The 11,574-nt window shown below is 39.6% G+C and overlaps 1 pseudogene; it reads right to left on the reverse strand.

Moving 5' to 3' along the window:
- Positions 1-8,745: 8,745 nt before the first annotated feature.
- Positions 8,746-9,234, reverse strand: LOC129518286 (transcription factor BTF3-like; annotated as a pseudogene).
- Positions 9,235-11,574: the final 2,340 nt, after the last annotated feature.

Here is an 11,574-nt window from a genome sequence, read left to right on the forward strand (position 1 = left end):
GATGCCATAGTGAGGCTTATGAAAGAGAGGGTCTTGGAAAAAGGCAGGATCTAGCTGGTATAGAAGGCAAAAATCTTCAGGAGGAAAAAAAAAAAGAATATGGCTAGGGTGGCAAGACTCAGCCTACAAATCTTGTCTCCCTCCAATTACTTACTGAGATGTATATATATATATACATATATATATAAAAGCCAGCAATTTTGACTTCCACTACATACTTTTGGTGAGATGTTACCCAAATAGAGATAATTCCTATTCTTGGGAAATATTATCTTATGTGGCTGACTGGCCATTTTTAGTCAGCACAATGAATGGATCACCCACTAGGAAAATTGAATTACTTTCGGAAGATACTCAGCACTCTTTATTGAACACTTGTACTCACAAGCTTTTCTGTTATTGAACTTAAAGACACACACTATGATACATGTCAGTGCAGCTGTGCTAGAACCAAAGCAAGTTAATTATGCCTACTCCCAACACATGCCAATTGCTACCCTTAGTGTAGCTTTGCAAAATTGTTGACTGCCTTTGAAACCCTATCTGTTTGCCTGAAGAGGAGCAGCTAATCCAGCTTCCAGCTTATTTCTCCATTTTTTTTATCCCATTTTAAAACATCTCAGTGTGGGTCTAGTCATGAACAAGGACGATGATTGACTCACCTGCAACTTCCCTGATTCAGTTCATTTTATTATACACTTCATCTATGCCGGCCACTTTTCTGCATGCTTTACAAATATCTGCTCATTTAATCCTTATAAGGACCTTCAGGTGGGGTGTCTCTCTTTATTTGCATTTTACAGGGAGGTTAAGTAACTTTCTCAAGGTCCCACCACTAGTGGGTTCTGAAGGCAGGATTTGAGCTCAGGAAGTCTAGTTCTAGGGTCTGAGCCTACACACTGTGTCCATTCTCCTTTTCTTGTCTCTTCATTCCTTTACTCTCTTTCTCACTAACTCACTTGATTGAGCCAGTCTGCCTTTCATAACACTGTCATTAGTTTACTATTTTAGTTAGAGCAGGTTCATCTGCATGTTGGCTCTTGGCTTCTGGCCAGAATGGAAGGGTGGAGGTAAGGTAGTGAGATTGTGGTGGGAGAGACACATGTTAAATGTGAAGTCCTGGAAGAGCCACGGTCATGTGGTCATCACAACAGGTTTTCCTTCTAGATTTCTCTTCCATATGGAGTCAGAGGCCTGCATCCAAATCCTGGTGCCTCCACTTCCAAACTCTGTGACCCTTTCTTTGTTGCTTATCTCTTCATTTCACAGACTCCTTTTCTACAAATGGAAATAAACTGTAGTGCTTACCTCACAGGGCTGTCTTAGGGACTGAAGGGGGCAATACACATAAGCTATTTAGAATATGCCTGGCACATAATAATTGCTTAGTAAACCTCAGTTAGGATTGTGAGTATTGTGGTGGCTATGTGAGTTTGGGGCGTGATCTGTCATGTAAGACCCAAGCATCAGAATAGGTTATGTTTTATTTTCAGCTGATGCTACTCTCAATTTTTCTAGAAAATCTGGCATCCGATGGTGGCTTATTGATAAGGAAAATGGAAGGCATATAGTTTTAGAAGAAGGAATACTCTGCCTCAATATTTTAATTTTTGAAGGTCTCTAACATGTTGACTTGGGGAATAAGGAATAATATTTGTTTTTTTTCAGATTTTATTTATCCATGAGACACACACACACACAAGAGAGAGAGAGAGAGAGAGAGAGAGAGAGAGAGGCAGAGACACAGGCAGAGGGAGAAGCAAACTCCATGCAGGGAGCCCGATGCGGGACTCGATCCCGGGACTCAAGGATCACACCCTGGGCCAATGGCAGGTGCTAAACCGCTGAGCCACCCAGGGATCCCCAAGGAATAATATTTGAAATTGGCATTGCAAAATGAGTCTCAAAAGTGTCCAACACATAGTAGGTACTTAACAAATGTCACCTTCTACTTACATCATATAACCCCAGCCCCTTGCTTGTCACTCTTAATTCTCACATCCCAAAACCTTGGTTCTAGTCAAACCATGGCATCCTTGTTCTCACGTATGCCTTTGCTCACTTTATTATTCCTGCATGGAATGCCCTCAACTCTTCTTTCCATGCTTCTAAGTCCTACACATACTCCAAGAGCCAGGTCAAGTTTGGCCTCCTCCATGAAGTATTTCTGAACCACAGAAACCTACTTGGGGTATGAAGGTGAATTGGGAGAAGGCACTATGCAAGCAGAAAATGTACAACCTTCTACAGCCCCCAAGGTCAGTTGTCCTTTCAGGAAGAACAACTGACAAGACATCAACAATGAACACAAAGTTAAGGCAGGGTGACTCTAAGGGAGATCGTATCCTCCCTCTGAAGACACATGGCTGTAGTGTTTCCACCGTGTCCTTCAAGCTTTGGATTTGGTGGCAGGAAAGAGAGGGGAGGGAGCTCGGGGTTGACCTGGATTTAGTTAATACCAAATTTGATGACAGAATCACAGGATTGGAGTGAGTTTAGCTGACACCATCTAGAATAAGTTGATTGCCAGGAGTTGGGTTGGAAGTCCAGAGTCATAAATCAAAGTAGGTTCTCCCAAGAATATTTTGCTGGTGAGAATTTTGAAGACTGAAATTCCATGCCTATCATTAATGAAATACTTTTTATTTTTTTATTTTTATTTTTATTTATTTATGATAGAGAGAGAGAGAGAGAGGCAGAGACATAGGCAGAGGGAGAAGCAGGCTCCATGCACCTGGAGCCCGACGTGGGATTCGATCCCGGGTCTCCAGGATCGCGCCCTGGGCCAAAGGCAGGCGCCAAACCACTGCGCCACCCAGGGATCCCAATGAAATACTTTTTAAATATAAAATTTGCTTGGAAAAATTATCAAAAACTTGGACATAAGGCAAAATTTAAGTGACATACAGGAGCTTTTCCTAACAGGCTCATTCCAGGATTATTTAATTCTAAAGCATAAAGCATACCTTTATTCGATATATTATTTGGTCTTGATTAGGACCCAGCCTCTGAGAGGTTATGTGATAACTTGAACCTTTTTTTCCTCTCGTTGAGATGTAAATAATTTCTGTCCAGTAAAATAGATGATTCCAAAGATGACGTTTTGGTGCTCTGGAGGACATTCCTTTTATATCTATTTAGTAATCTTCCTCATTCCTTCTTTCAATGCCTATGTATACTCAGTGTCTCAAATTCTCCTTTGAACCAGCTTTACTACCTTACTATTCTCCGATTTCATGAGACAAATAAGTTGGTGATTTGTGCTCACTTTATATTTGCAGGAGAGTCATGTTTTCAACATTTAAAATATTATACTTTGATAAACCCTGATATGAAAGTCAGAATCTTTATGGAGAAATATTAAGGCCTTTGAGAAAGAATTTTAAAAATAAAACTCAGTGTGAAAGTCTTTCTGACTTAGCAAATTTGGAAGAATCCAAGGTAAACAGCAGGAATACTTAGTTGCTAATGAGAGACAGTGAGTCCAGACAGTGCCGCTTGGGATAATGTGAATGTGGTAAATCAGAAACATGCACAGCAATAAAACAACGCATGACAAAGATCTCAACTCAGTGAATCACCTGGTGGCTCTTTTTTTCACCTTAGTTTGGTTTCATTTAACTTTAAAGTCTGTGTCAGTTTTGAATTTAAAATAAACTATTACTTGATAATTCTTCTAACCTAACAGAAACCCAAGAAAAGGGATTAAAATGAAAATGCTATGGCTCTTTTGTTCTATTTTTAGTAGAACTTGTAACTTCTAACAATCCTCTTGATTCCTTTTATTGTTTGCTGTGCAGCCTTGGGGCATGTGTAAAGGATGAAAAATTCAGATACTACTTTCTTTTGCTCTGAGAGATTTGACAATTTTTGGCTATATATTTTTTTGCAAACCCTTGGAAGAGACATTGGTGTGTTGGAGATATGTTGGGGTCTGGGGCCTGGGGGGAGTATAATGTGGTGATGGAAAGTTCAAGCTCCTTGGGTAAACTGTCTGGGTTCCAATCCCAGCGTTGCTATTGCCAATTCCAATTAGATAGGCTCTCTAATCTGCAGGCTCCTCGCCTAAAAAATGGGGATAATAATAGGACTTATCAGACAGTATATCCTGTGAGGCACTTGGCATAGTGACTGGCAAATAGTAAGCATTCAGTAAGTGGCTGCTGTGATTATTTTAGGGGTAGGGGACATGTACCTGTGCAAATCTTTCCCATTTGTACATGGTTCACCTTTGGGGTATCTCTTTAACCACTTCCCCCTTATTCCTCCTTACCCAGTGGCACCATAGTCTTAGAACTTAGAACTTAGGATTTTAATATTTATTTGTGTGTATTCAATGAAGTTATTGCCATCCTCTTTGAAAGCAAAACAAAAAAGGAAAATTAGAAAAGTGAAACATTTCATATTTTTTTAAAAATTTTTTAAGGATTTTATTTATTTTTCATGAGAGAGAGAGAGAGAGAGAGAGAGAGGCAGAGACATAGGCAGAGACAGAAGCAGGCTCCATGCAGGGAGCCAGATGTGGGACTTGATCCTGGGACTCCAGGATCATGCCCTGAGCTGGAAGGCAGACACTTAACTGCTGAGCCACCCAGGTGTCCCACATTTCATATTTCTGAAGGAGGACTGATCAAATTACATTATTTCTCAGGAGTATATTTGTATTATTTTTCCTCTTTTTTTCCTTGTGGACAACAGTGCTCCCCCACCCCCACCCCCTTCATGGGATTCTTTGACTTCCTGGACCTTCAAGTCCAGCCATGGGGAGGTCACTGCTCTTTCCCGTAGCAGCAGTCTGGGTGCTGTAATGTTGTATTAGAGAGGAAAGAAACATCCACATCAGTCACGATTTGTGCTGTGTTCCCAACCCTGGCTTCAAGCATGACAGCCTAATTATAAGGCTTCCTACACAAGATATGTAGGCAACCAAGATTCTCCCCCTGCTTTCCAGTTCTTGTGCTACAATGCAATTCTTTCTTGGCGAATTCACAGAATGTGTTTATCTGAAACTAATCTTTCAAGGGTCTTGGGGTAATTTCATTCCAAATATCCTAAAATTGTCTAAGATAATCTACTTATAATGACAACTTCAGGGGCCATGGGTGGCACCTAGAAAAGGAATTCTTAAGACCCTGGAGAATGTTGTTGCTTAGTGTAAATACTAATTATGTTAGGATGAACAACTAGATAAGAGCACCTGAGGTTGACAAGAGCTCTGCGACAAATCCCCCCTAAGTGGGAGCAAAAAGTTTAGTTAAACTACAAGCCCAACATGAGCCAGCAATGTGATTCAGCTGAGAATTCTGGAAAATGAAAAAGACTGGGCTATAGTTTTGTGTTTTCTCTAGTTGAAGTTTAGTAGTCATCTACTCGTGCTGTTGTATAGAATTCTCTTGCATCAAAATGGAGGAAATTAATTTGAAATGATCTTTAAGATCCTTAACAATTGTAAGTTTGGATGCTCCTATGTTTTCTTCTTTTTATCAATATTCTTTAAAAAAAAAAAAACTAAAGTGTAACTTACCTCTAATGAAACACACAGATAATAAGTGTAGTGTTTGATGAATTTTGACAAAGATATACCCCCATGTACCTCCTTCCCCATTCAAGACATAGAACATTTCCATCACTCCATAAAGTTCTTTGTAACCTTTTACAATCAATGTCCCCTATCCATAGGTAATCACTCTTCTGATGTCTATTGACACAGATCCTAGATCTTCATATAAATGGACCTCTGTAATATGTACCTATTTATATCTGACTTCTTTCGCTTGACATAATGTTTTTGAGATTCATCCATGTTGTTGTGTGTATTAGTGCTTCATCCTGTTTTCTTGCGGAATTATAATCCATTATACACATAGACCACAAATTTTTTTTCTTTTCTTTTTTTAATAATAAATTTATTTTTTATCGGTGTTCAATTTGCCAACACACAGAATAACACCCAGTGCTCGTCCTGTCAAGTGCCCCCCTCAGTGCCCATCACCCATTCACCCCCACCCTCCTCCCCTTCCACCACCCCTAGTTCATTTCCCAGAGTTAGGAGTCTTCATGTTCTGTCTCCCTCTCTGATATTTCCTACTCATTTCTTCTCCCTTCCCTTCTATTCCCTTTCACTATTATTTATATTCCTCAAATGAATGGGACCATATAATGTTTGTCCTTCTCCGATTGACTTACTTCACTCAGCATAATACCCTCCAGTTCCATCCATGTTGAAGCAAATGGTGGGTATTTGTCATTTCGACCACAAATTTTTTATTCATTCTCTTGTTGGATGTTTGAGTTTTGGCTAGTACAAATAAAGCAGAATAAATATTCTTGTGCAAATTTTCAGTGGACATATGGTTTTGTTCCTCTTAAATAAATATATAGGAGTAGCATTGTTTGGTCATAGGATAGGTGGATTTTAACTTTATATGGAACTATCAAAAGTTTTCCGAAGTAATTGTACCATATATGAGAGTTTCATTGCTCCACATCCTGGCCACTCTGGTTTTCTTTTCATCACATGCATTCATTTCCCTTGAATGTGTTCCTAAGGAAACCAAAGAGATGAGCACTGTTATTAGCAAAGGTTCACTTGACAAGCTACCCTAAGTTAATAGAATTACCAAAAAACAGAATGCATTGATCACATTAGAGATGACTCTTGATTAAGGATTAGCCATAGGGCATCTGGGTGGCTCAGTTGGTTAGGCATCCAACTCTTGATTTCAGCTTGGGTCTTGATCTTGGGGTCGTGAATTTGGGCCCTACGTTGGGCTCCACGCTGGGCTTGGAGCCTACATTAAAAAATAAAAGGATTTAAAAAATAAAAATAAAAATAAAAAATAAAAGGATTAGCCATAAATCATCTTAAAGTAACATTAAGCTACAGTGTGATTTACAAAGAACTATGTAGGGAAAAACACATGATAGTTTATCATTTCCTCATAGCTCTTTAAAATGGCCAGAAAGCTCTAGTTTCTGGTGTTTTTACATGAAAAACTTTGGCAGTTTGTCCTGACAGTGGGCAGGCAGTCAGGAGGAAAGCAGTGATTTGCTCATCCATCATATTTTGAAGTACTTTTGGAAAAAGAATCCTTGGCAACTGGTAGTTTGTGTTAGGGACTCTAGGAATAAAAGACAGGGTTGGATGGACAAAATAAGTGAAGGAGACTAAGAGGTACAACCTTCCAGCTATAAAATAAATAAGACACAGATATACAATGAATAGTATTGTATCAATTTTGTAAAGCAACAGATGGTTAACTAGACTTATTGCAATGACCATTTATTTCCTAATGTATGTAAATATTTAATCACTATGTTGTACACTTAAAACTAATACAATATTGTACGTCAATTATTCTTCAATAAAAAATAAGGGTTGGACAAAATATTATGGATCTAGTATGTATGGAAAATCTTCCATAGGGTGTCTCTCTTATACACTGAAGAGGTATTATGCAGAGTAGATTAATAATTTGTCATCATTTATTAAATGCTTACTATACACCGGGCACTGAACTAAGTATGTTAATATATTGATTCATTTAATCCTTGCAATGACCTTACACAAAATAAGCAACATTAACTTCCCAACATTACAGAAGAGAAAACTGAAGTTTATAGAGGTTATTTTTTTTTATAGAGGTTAAATAAGTTCCCCAAAGACACAGTTATTATTCAATAGAGGTAGAATTTGAACCCAACAGTGCCACGTCTCAACTATACTTTGGTGAGAAAGTTGAACTGGATGGTCACATGGAAAAAAGTGTGTTTGTGTATGTATATGTGTGTGTGTGTATGTGTATGTGTGTGTTATAGGATGACAGGGTCTTTCAAACATAAAAATAAGTTTCATTAGGATAAAATTCTGTGGGAGAAGTAGAAGGAAATATGAGATCGAGGAGGAAAAGAAATCCTGTAAAATTTCTATATTTAAAAAATGGATGATGATAGGTATCAAATGGTATTTTGATTCTGTTGGATACTTTATTTATTTTTAAAGATTTTTTTAACATTATATTCCCATTTAAAATATTTAATCAAATTTCATCAAAGATTACCAGCCATATTACATACCACAATTAGCTTTCTATAAACAACTTTGCTTTCTGTGTACAAATCAGTATCAATGAAATTAAAAAAAAAATCTCGTAGGCAAAGGACTTTATTAACCTTGTTTCAAACTTTTTTTTTCTTTAAAGATTTTATTTATTCATGAGAAACAGAGAGAGAGGCAGAGACACAGGCAGAGGGAGGAGCAGGCACCCCAAAGGGAGCCCGATGCAGGACTCAATCCCCTGACCTGGGCATCCCAATCTTGTTTCAAACTTTATTCCCAGGCTTATTCAGCTTAATTAGCTGCAAAGAATGAATTATGTCTAAGCAAAAGCTGAAAAGAGCTGCAGTGTCCAATGAGCTGGGGCTTAAAAATATTAGAGATCTAGGGGTACCTGGGTGGCTCAGTCAGTTAAGCGTCTGCCTTTGGCTCAGGTCACAATCCCGGGGGCCTGGGATCAAGCCCTACTTCGGGTTCCCTGCTCAGCGGGGAGCCTGCTTCTCCCTCTCCCTTTGCCCCTCCCCCTGCTTGTGCTGTCTCTCTCTCAAATAAATATTTTTTAAAGTTTAAACAATGTTAGAAATCTAGATTTTATCACATCCATGAACCAAATTTTAAAAAGCAGTCATAATACAAAATAGCAGCTCCCAGTAACTTCTTCAAGTTTTATCTTCAGAAGGTAACTCAATTCAGCTGGCTTCATTCTTGAAAGCTTCATCAAAATTCTCCCCAAGATCTGGAACTCCATCCTCCTCCTCCCCGGTAGGCAGCGAGTGGTGCTTTCCCATCCACAGGGTGTGTGGGCAGAGCTTCAGCCAGTCTTCTTAAACTAGCCAGACCGTCTGCACCCAGCTGGTGTAGGATCCTGGGGAGCATTTCTGTGGGCTGCTGTCTCAGCACAGCCTGGAATGGTGACAGTGTTTGCTGCCAGCTATGCCTGAACTGTAGGGTTGTTACAGTGGGTCACTGTTCCCCGGTTTGTGAACATGTTCACTTCTCCAATACCAGAGGTGTTGTCTACCCCCAACTTCTTTCAGGAGAACTGAAGCTTTTTTATCATCTGCTGTAGCTTTCCTATGAACCACCTTCTTCTTTCGGTGAGCAGTTCCTTCCCCACCAATGTGCACTTGTGCTTGCAGTTTGGGGAGTTTCTCCTGGTTCCTGATAGTTTCTTTCATCTTGGTGGAGCGGAAAAGGGATCACGAGGGGGACTAGGGACTAGGGTTGGTGCTTGGGAGGCGGGGAGCCCGGGGGGTGGGGGTTGTTGGTCATACCAGCTGAGACTAGGTGCACACACACGGGGACACAATATGGTAGCTGGAGGGAGGTATTTTTAAAGATTTTATTTTTAAGTAATCTCTACACCCAACATAGGGCTTGAACTCGCAACCCCAAGGTCAAGAGTTGCACGCTCTTCCAACTGAGCCAGCCGGGCACCCCTGTTGGGTACTTTTAAATGTTCATATTTATAATGCATTGGTAATTCCAACCTTTACAAATATTTAATCCATGATGAAAAATTTGAGATGTCAACTTAAAAATGGGTGAGAAAGGTAGTTGAGTTTTTAAACTTCTTTTAAGTGACCGGCAGTTAAAATTTGAATACTATAACTTGTGAAAGATAGGGTCCTGACCACTTAGTCACTTTTTAATCCTTGCCCTTTCCACAGTGCCCAGAATATATGGAGTCAAAGTCCTCAGTCTGTGTCTGGCGAATGAAGAGGCAATGCCTTGTGAGAGGCTGTGCACAAAAGTCTCAGGGGCACAGATCATCAGTACCATGCACAGAACTTTCCAACCTTTCAGCCTTGTCTCCTCTGCTCAGAAAATAGCATTCTGCAAGAGTTACCTGATGCCAACAAAGTGAAATATTTTTAATGACGATAATTGCGATCATGGTATTTTACAGCTGAGAAACCCCTGTAGAGACATCAGCTCATTATAATCCTGGATGAGGAGTGTGGCATTTCCTTACTTTTCTTTTTTTTTTAAATTGAGGTATAATTGGCATATAACATTATATTAGTTTCAGATGTATAATATAATGATTCTATATTTGTATATATTGTGAAAGGATCACCATAAGTTTAGTTATTATCCATCACCACACAGTTGCAGTTCCTTTTCTTGTGATGAGAATCTTTTTTTTTTTTTTTTATGATAGTCACACACACACAGAGAGAGAGAGAGGCAGAGACACAGGCAGAGGGAGAAACAGGCTCTATGCACCGGGAGCCCGACGTGGGATTCGATCCTGGATCTCCAGGATCGCGCCCTGGGCCAAAGGCAGGCGCTAAACCGCTGTGCCACCCAGGGATCCCTTGTGATGAGAATCTTAAGATCTATTCTTTTAGCAACTTTCAAATACACAGTAAAATACTGTTAACTATAGTTAATATGACATCGTGGACTTATTGATATTATAACTGCACATTTGTACCTTTTGACTGCCTGTATCCATTTTGCCCACCCAGTATCCCACCCGACTCTGGCAACCATTGATCTGTTCTCTGTATCTATGAGCTTGAGTTTTTTTTTTTTTTGATTCCACATGTTAGTGATATCATATGGTATTTTTCTTTTTCTCTCTTATTTCGCTTAGCGTAAAACCCTCTAGGTCCATCCATGTTGTCGCAAATGGCAAGATTTCATTGTTTTTAATGGCTGGATAATATTCTGCTGTATATACCACATCTTCTTCATCCATTTACCCATCAATGGACAGTGTTAAAAAGAAAACCACGAGCCTAAGATGGCATCACTTAGGCTGAGTCCCCAAACTAGGGTTTAAAACCTAATCAAATTGTGGTTTCAACCTCCCCCCCACAAATGTAATCATAACTGGTCAGTTAGGAATTTTCTGATCAGCGCCCAAGTGTCTGCCCCATGGGCCCTCTCTATCCCCCGAAGGAAGATGAGATCATCTGCATGATAAGACCCCCTTCTCTTGCCCCTAAGGGAAAGCCACCTTGCCTAGAACAATCCTTCTCTTTTACTGACAACTTTCTTAGTAGTGTGCCCTGCCCTCTTTTTAATAAAAACCTTCCATTTTTGTGCAGTTCATCAGAGCTCTCTTCTACTTTGCTAGATGGGATGCTGTCCTATTTATGAATCATCTAATAAAGCTACTTAGACCTTAAAATTTACTCCACTGCATTTTGTTTTTTTGTCAAACACTTAGGTTGTTTCCACGTCTTAGCTGTGGTAAATAATGCTGCAATGAACTTGGAGGTGCAGATCTCTTTTTGAGTTCATGTTTTTGTTTTCTTCGGATAAATATCCGCGAGTGGAATAGCCGGATCATGGTAGTTCTATTTACGTTTCCTTTCTTTGGTTCCTATTGGGCCAAAAGTCCTATAGACTTTTATCAAGTTGATTTCTCTGTCTCCAACAAGCCTCATACTGCTGGAGTGCTCCAATGTCTTGTGTAGAACAGTTGGTGAAGGAAGTCAGGACAGGGGAGGGAAGGAGAGAAAGAGACTTTCCAGTTCAAGTATTCTTTAGTGCCAAGACTGTTA

Source organism: Nyctereutes procyonoides, unplaced genomic scaffold, assembly GCF_905146905.1.
Source record: "Nyctereutes procyonoides isolate TBG_1078 unplaced genomic scaffold, NYPRO_anot_genome, whole genome shotgun sequence".
NCBI lineage: Eukaryota > Metazoa > Chordata > Mammalia > Carnivora > Canidae > Nyctereutes > Nyctereutes procyonoides.